Source organism: Octopus bimaculoides, chromosome 4 (genome assembly GCF_001194135.2).
Source record: "Octopus bimaculoides isolate UCB-OBI-ISO-001 chromosome 4, ASM119413v2, whole genome shotgun sequence".
Lineage (NCBI taxonomy): Eukaryota > Metazoa > Mollusca > Cephalopoda > Octopoda > Octopodidae > Octopus > Octopus bimaculoides.
In genome coordinates, this window is record NC_068984.1 from 24,242,401 (window position 1) to 24,250,923 (window position 8,523).

General features: G+C 36.2%; 1 protein-coding gene across 7 annotated transcripts in view; it reads right to left on the bottom strand.

The window, feature by feature from the left end:
* The window catches only part of LOC106883075 (uncharacterized), a 322,884-nt gene that overhangs the window by 93,461 nt on the left and 220,900 nt on the right, over positions 1-8,523 (bottom strand). The window contains exon 1 of one of the 7 annotated variants that reach the window (XM_014933987.2): positions 731-1,217. The exons of the other annotated variants lie outside the window; for them this stretch is intronic. The gene's annotated coding sequence lies outside the window, so the exon portion shown is untranslated. Of the gene's footprint in view, positions 1-730; positions 1,218-8,523 lie in introns of those variants that run through there. 7 annotated transcript variants of the gene reach the window in all.

Sequence of the window (8,523 nt, forward strand, 5' to 3'; positions counted from 1 at the left end):
ACACACACATATATATATATATATATATATATATATATTGTATATATATGTTGGGCTTCCACTCAGTTTCCATTTGCCACTCAGTTTCTACACTGACAGCCAAGGCAAAAAGACACTTGCTGAAGGTGCAGTGCTGTGAAACCTGGTATCACATGGTTGCAGAACAAACATTTTAACTACACATCCATGAAAATAGTTTATATTCATATCTACTGCAGAAACATCTGCAGTAGATATGAATATAAACTATTTGAACACACAAACTATAAGAATATAGTCAAATGCAATATCCACTTAACCAGTTTTCTTTCACACAAAGTAAATAACTTGAAAAGAATCAAGATCTATTAGTTTGTTTTATTTTTTACTCATTACATAAGCAAAAGGATTTTAGAAATGTCCCAGCATTTTCTCCCAATTTTGGTTAAAATATATGAGATTTGTTTGTAAAATATTATAATGAAAACTATGAACCAAAGGACTTTGAAATTCTTTTCTCCTCCTTTGTACAAAAGTTTTAGAATAACTGCCCACAACTACATCAGTTTTGCTGCCATAAAATACATAAACAAGTTAAAATAAAGATATCTGGAAATGAGCTTGGAAAATGGAAGATAAATGGATTACTGTCATTAGTTACATCCATACATCATGGAAACTGCAGGTTCCTGTCACATCAACTGAAATAATGAAACTCAATGCTTTATAGTAATAAATGTACCACCCTTACCTGAAAGGTTTTTGTGATTCTGTTTTCAGAGAATGAAAGCAAACATTTTTTTTCTTTTTTTTTTCAGTGTAAAACCAATAATCCAAGGTGTTATGAGAAATGGTAAGCAACCAGAATAATCAGGAAGTGCTTATTTGGATAAGACACGAGTTACATTATATAATGATATTTCAGTCAGTTCTAATGCATTCAATGAGGCATCACAGTTAATATATGATGTATCAGTAAGCTATCAGTAACAGCAGATAATCTTATCTCTGTGACACCAATCAATTTACTATTGTTATTTATATCAAGTCTTATTTTTCTAAATCGCATTTAAAAATAAGTAACGACAATAATAATTAAATCAGCATGAGGTTTCTTTTGATATAATTATTATTTGTTTATGTATTGGTTTTTATGTTAAAGTCATAACAAAAATAGATAAATCAAGGTGAATTTAATTTGATCGTTCCATTTTCTGCCTCTGAAAAGTTTATGATATCAGTTTAAGAATTAGCTAAATCATTTAGTGCTGCCTGACTGGCTCCCGTGCTGGTGGCATGTAAAAAGCACCATTCGAGCAGGGTAGATGCCAGTACAGTCTGACTGGCTCCCATGCCAGTGGCATGTAAAAAGCACCCACTACACTCTTGGAGTGGCTGGTATTAGGAAGGGCATCCAGCTGTAGAAACCTTGCCAGATCAGATTGGAGCCTGGTGCAGCTTCCTGGCTTGTCAGTCCTCAGTCAAACCATCCAACCCATGCCAGGATGGAAAGCAGATGTTAAACAACAACAATGATAATGATGATGATGATCTAGTATTATCATAATATCCTTATTATCATTGTTTTCACTTCCACTTTTCCATGATTGCATGAGTTAGACAGAGTTTACTGGGGAAGATTTTCTAAGGTCAGATGCCCTAATAGGTTGCTAATCTTCACCAAATTCGGTGACTGACACCTGTGCCAGTGGAGCGTTAAGAGCACCGTCTGAGCGTGATCATTGCCAGAGCAGCTGTCTAGCTTCCGTACCAGTGGCACTTATACCACCATTCGAGCGTGATCGTTACCAGTGTCGCCGAACTAGCACTTGTGCTGGTGGCATGTGAAAAAACATCCGAGCGAGGTTGTTGCCAGTGCCGCTGGACTAACTCCTGTGCAGGTGGCACGTAAAAAACACCATTTTGAGCGTGGCTGTTGCCAGTACCGCCTGACTGGCCCTCGTGCCGGTGGTACGTAAAAGCACCCACTACACTCTCGGAGTGGTTGGCGTTAGGAAGGGCATCCAGCTGTAGAAACTCTGCCAAATCAGATTGGAACCTGGTGCAGCCATCCCGTTCACCAGTCCTCAGTCAAATCGTCCAACCCATGCTAGCATGGAAAGCGGATGTTAAACGATGATGATGATGATGATGATGATGATATCATCATCATTTAATATGATCCTTCTGTCCTGGCATGAATTAGCTGGTTTCACAGGAACTAGCAAGCCAGAGGACAGTACAAAGCTCAATAGTCTGCTTTGGCATGTTTTCTATAGCTGGATGCCCTTCATATATATGCATAATGGGCTTTTCTCAGTTTCTGCCTACCAGACCCACTCGAAAGGTTTTTGTAAGACTGAGGCTATAGTAGAAGACACTTACCCATGGTGTCACACAGCGGGACTGAACCAGAAACCAAGTGGTTGCAAAGCAAGCTCCTCAACTTCACAGCCATGCTGCACAATATGTCTGTCTGTCTGTCTGCCTGTCTGTCTATCTGTCTATCTATCTATCTTCCTACCTCTTTATATATATTTACATGTGTATATATATATATATATATGTATATATATATATATATATATTTCGAGCGTGGCCGTTTTCGTGCGGGTGACACGTAAAAGCACCCACTACACTCTCTGAGTGGTTGGCGTTAGGAAGGGCATCCAGCTGTAGAAACTCTGCCAAATTAGATTGGAGCCTGGTGTTGCCATCCGGTTTCACCAGTCCTCAGTCAAATCGTCCAACCCATGCTAGCATGGAAAGCGGACGTTAAACGATGATGATGATGATGATGATATATATTATGTGTAAAAAAATTGCACAGAATGATAACAAAGAAAGACAAGAAAAAAAATCACATGTGACATGGGCATGCTCACCTCTCTCTCTTTCTTTCTCTCTCCCTCTCTCTCTTTCTTTCTCTCTCCCCCCTCTCTCCCCCCCTCTCTCTCTCTTACACACAGACACATGCATGCATGCACACATGCAAACATAAATATTATAAGAATGTTTTACAAATGGTTTTTCAGACATTCTGAAGCATGGCTCATTACCTCACTTCCTAAATATATCTGGAGTCTGAAAGATGATAATAATGGCACAAGGCCAGCAATTTTAGGGGAGGGAAGTAAATTGATTACATCAATCCCAGTGCTCAACTCGTACTTATTTTATCACCCACAAAAGAATAAAAGGCAATGTCAACTTGAGCAGAGTTTGAACTCAGAACATAATGACAGATGAAATGCCACTAAGCTCTTTACCTGGCATGCTGAAGATACTGCCAGCTCGCTGCCTTAAAAAGATGATAATATTAACAAATATAAAAATTGATTTGTCCATTATAGAACAAATGTATCTCTTCAGAATGCATAAATTCCATCTTGGAGACAAGTACAACATCCTATTATAGCCTTTTGGAAATTTGAAGAAAAGATTAAAATTGTTGAACTCTCATACATATTTACATCAATATTTATTGAGATATTTCCAAATACAAACTGGCCAAAGTAATGTTTTTCCTACATAATGGATTCACCATACCCTTAAAGATGATCATACCATGAAAAAATATATTCAGCTATTTATCAACAGTAAAACTGCATCAAAGTAGCAACCTTCATTGCTTTTGTGTTTCACATAAAAAGTCTGAAACACTAAAGACATAAAATATATTTTTGCATGTGAGTAGATGGATATGTCATAGGCTTTTATATGTTGCAATAAAACAGATGAACAGGTGATATATTTTCATATGTTTTATTTTTTTTAGCAAATCTTCTTCAATAGTTCTCTAAAACTTTGCTTAAGAACTTAAGAGATCAACAACAAATAAATTTACAAATGTTCAAAAAGGCTATCTAGAAAAATCTTTTTATCTGAGATCCCACATGAGTCTGTGTAATGGTAACAAACTCAAATAAGGGCAGTGATATCAAACGCCCTCATTCTCCAAAATCCAAGAACAAAAACAGAATTGTGGAAACAAATCATTGGAAGTAATTTTAATAGCAGTACCTCAGCACGGTTACAACTGACAAGCTTGATTAAGTGAAATAGTGTATATATATATATATATATATATATATATATATATATATATATATATATATATATATATATATATATATATATATATATACACACACACGCACACACACACATATATATATACATATACATACATACATATATATATATATATATATATATATAGTTGAAATTTACAGAGAAAAAAAAAGATGAAGACAGGTGTGGTGCAGGCATGGTATAGGTGCAAGCATAGCTACATAATAAGAAGCTTGCTACCCAACCATGTGGTCTTAGGTTCAGTCCCATTACATGTTACTTGGGCTGACAAAAGTATTGTGAGTAGATTTGTCAGATGGAAACTGAAAGAAGTCCATTGTGTGTTGTGTCTGTGTGTGTGTGATTGTGTTTACGTCTGACTCCACCTCTTGACAACCACTGTTGGTTTGTTTACATCCCATTACTTAGTGATTTCACAAAAAGAGAGCGATAGAATAAGCACCAGATATAATAAACATTAAGCACTGGGGTTGATTTGTTCAACTAAGCCCTTCAAGGCAGTGCCCTAGCATGGTCACAGTTCAATGACTGAAACAAGTAAAAAGATAAAAAAGGTTTAACATTTATTTGTGTGTGTGTTTGTATTTGTATGTACCCTTGTCTTGACATCACATGATGGTTGCAAATGAGTATGTTGTTTGTTTTCAATCTTCTGTGAAAAATGTCTGGCCAAGGGGAAATATTACCTTTCTTGAAAACAGGTAAGGGATGGTGACAGTAAAAGCATCAATGATGATGATGACGGTATGTAATACACACCCACACATACACAAACTCTTTTACATTTTTTCCCCCTCATCCTTACTAATGGACTGCAACAACACTAGGCCACTGTCTATAAGAAATGGTTGACAGTTTTCTTCTTGTCTTAAAATTTATTCCTTCTGTCGAAGACTGAACAAATTTCTTTAAAGTCTGTAAAGAAATTTCATTAATGCTGCACAATTACAGTGACATGAAAAAGACTGAAGTGAATACATTAAAATTTAATTATAAACTAGGACTCATTTTAATTGATTTGAATTATCTTAGTATTAAGTCATATAGACAATATAGCACCAGAAAAATATAATGGAAAAAAAACTGATAAATGCAACAGAGTGGCATCAGTTTAATGATCAAAGAATTGACAATATTTGTTTTGTTCCTAATAGTGTTCTGAGCCCCAAGCAAAAGAGTCTAGCTTTCAATGGCACAACCTACCTCAATATAAATAGATTTGTATCATAAGCAATAAGATTAGGCATCTATTTAATTTTTCTTTTCCTTTACTTGCACAGCTAAACTGAAATATTTTCAAGGGATCCAGAGAAATTAAGACGGAAACAATTTATCCCATTCCAATCTAAGCTGCATGAAACATAGCACAGAACAACAGAGCTTGAAACTCTGCTGTCTCCAACATTTTCAATATTCCAGGTACTGTTGAATATTAAAAGACATCGCCAGAATGGTATCTAACAGCTACAAAGAGCAACTTTATGATAATGATCAAATATATTCACAGCATGGCTGTGGGGTTGAGAAGTTTACTTTGGAATCATGTGGTTAGGGTTTCAGTTCCATTGTGTGAACACTGACAGCTGGTGTCTTCTACTATAACTGCTGGTTGACCTTGTGAGTGAAACTGGTAGATGAAAACTATCAGCGTGTGTGTGTATGCACGTGCATGCATGACTGGGTGTGTATTTCTTTCATCTTTACACGTATACTGGTTGTAAACAAAAGTTTCACTGTTCATTTAAAAAGGTGTCATTGTTGGCCGTGCACATTGAAACCATATCCAGGTTTCTTGACTTGTACATGCTGAATGTAAAACGAAACCTTCATTGTTCATTACAAATGGTGTCATTTGTTTGTAATCCTGAGCTAAAATCTATTTGGGCTGCTTGGGGATTATTTCCTGGCCTGGAAACAAATGAAGGTTAGCATCAGGAAATGCTGAAAAATATCCACTGAAATAAGGCTCACATATTTAACCAGGTAGTACAGGAGGCAGGTAACACAATGAGTGACATAATAACTGACACTCCATTGATTATGACGACAAGCGTTCCAGTTGATTCGATCAATGGAACAAACCTGCTAGTGAAAATAACGTGCAAATGGCTGAGCACTCAAGACTTTATGACCATAAGCTGAATACCCTAACCACCAAGCCACGCATCTTCCCAGTGACATCATCAAAGGCAAAGGTAACAGTCTAGAAAGAAACAACCACAGCAATGTAAAACTAATGGATGAAATTATGGAAAGAACAGAATGAGTTTAAAAGTACAACTGATAATGAAAAGAACAAGCTTAAATGAGATGTAGTTTGGGTTTGTGCCAGGTTGGAGGTGCCATTGATGTTTTCTTTCATGTGAAACAACAAGATGAGAAGTTCTTAGCCATAAGCAAACCACAATAACTGGCATTCATTGATCTGCAGGCAACCATTGATAAGATTTCATACTCTGTGGATTTCATACTTGTGAGAGTCACAAAAGCCAACAGCAAGGTGTGGTTGGCAATGAGTGTTAACAAAATTGAATATATATTTATATGCATGTGTGTGTGTGTGTGTGTGTGTGTGTGTGTGTGTGTGTGTGAGAGAGAGAGAGAGAGAGAGAGAGAGAGAGAGAGAGAGAGAGAGTGTGTGAGAAAAGAATTTTTTTGTCTCAGACAAAAGAAACTCAACACACACACACACACACGTTTGTTGCATAGTCACATGATTAGGAGTTTGATCCTACTCTACAACATCTTGGAAGATTGCCAAAGCCTCAAGCTGACTAGTGACTTACGAGTGAAATTTGGTAGACACCCATCATGTGTGTGTGTGTGTGTGCATACGTGATTGTCTGCATGTGTTTTCTCACTGATACCAAATACACTCCATGTGTTTTCTCATTGATACTAGTACCCAACATAAACAGAAAGGGCCAGCAGCTTGGTGGTTCAATATGCAAAGAAGTAGAACAAAGTAACTCATTTGTACACAACAAGGGTTGGCATTAGCACGGTTTATAAATATTCATATATATATATAATATATGCATTTATATAGTATATAGTCTATATAATATATATAGTCTATATAATATATATATATATATATATATATATATATATATATATATATATGTATCTTTTATCTTTTACTAGTTTCAGTCATTAGACTGTGGCCATGCTGGGGTACTGCTTTGAACAATTTTTAGTCGAACAAATCAACCCTAGTACTTTATTTTAAAGCCTGGTACTTAGTCTATTGGTTTCTTTTGATGAACCGCTAAGTTACAGGGAGTAGACAAACCAACAAATGGTTCTCAAGAGGTGGTGGGGAGACAAACATGGACACACACACACACACACATATATATACGACAGGCTTCTCTCAGTTTCCGTCAACCAAATCCACTCATGAGAGCTTTGGTCAGCCCAAGGCTATAGTAGAAGACACCCAATGTGCCACAAAGTGGAACTGAACCTGGAACCATATGGTTGGGATGCAAACTTTTTATCAGTCACGCACACAAATATATACATATATTGTAAATATACATCAAACTCTCTCTCTCTCTCATTCCCTTGGTATGTATGTTTATGTGTATATATATATATATATATAACTGTTGAGTGTATGTTCTCATTAAAAAAAAAAGCGTTCTACAACCCAAGGCAAAGTACTCAATAGATAATGGAGAGGGGATACATTTATTTATCAAAATAATGTCTCTGACAGTAAATAATTTGCTTCCCAACCACATGGTTTCAGGTTCAGTCCCACTGTGTGGCATCTTGCGCATCAGGCCAACCAAAGCTTTGTGAGTGGATTTTGTAGACGGAAACTGAAAGAAACCCGTCGCGCACTCATACATACATACATACATACATATATAGTTCAAATTTACAGAAAACAAAAGACAAAGACAGGTGAAGGAACAACAAGCAGGTGTTTGATGCTTGGGAAGAATGGAAAAGTCTTTGTCGTTTCGAGCCTATGCTCTTCGACAGAAAGGATTGAAAGGAAAAAAAAGAGATAACGGAAAAAAAAAGAGAGAAAAAAATGCGTAGGGAATAACGATTCAACATATGTATATATGTATGTATATATGTGCATGTGTATATGTATATATGTATGTGCTTGTGTCTTTGTGTCTATCCCCCAGCACTTGACAACCGGTGTTGATGTGTTTACGTCCCCGTAACTTATCGGTTCGGCAAAAAAAAAAGTCCAATAGAATAAGTACTAGGCTTAAAAAAAAAAGTCTTGGAGTCGATTTGTTCAACTAAAACCCTTCCAGACGGGGTCCCAGCATGGCCGCAGTAAAATGACTGAAACAAGTAAAAAATAAAATATAAATAAAGTATGTGTCGTATATAACGATAAATGTACACACACGCACGGATACATAACACAATGCATATTAACACACACATATATATATATATATATATATATATATA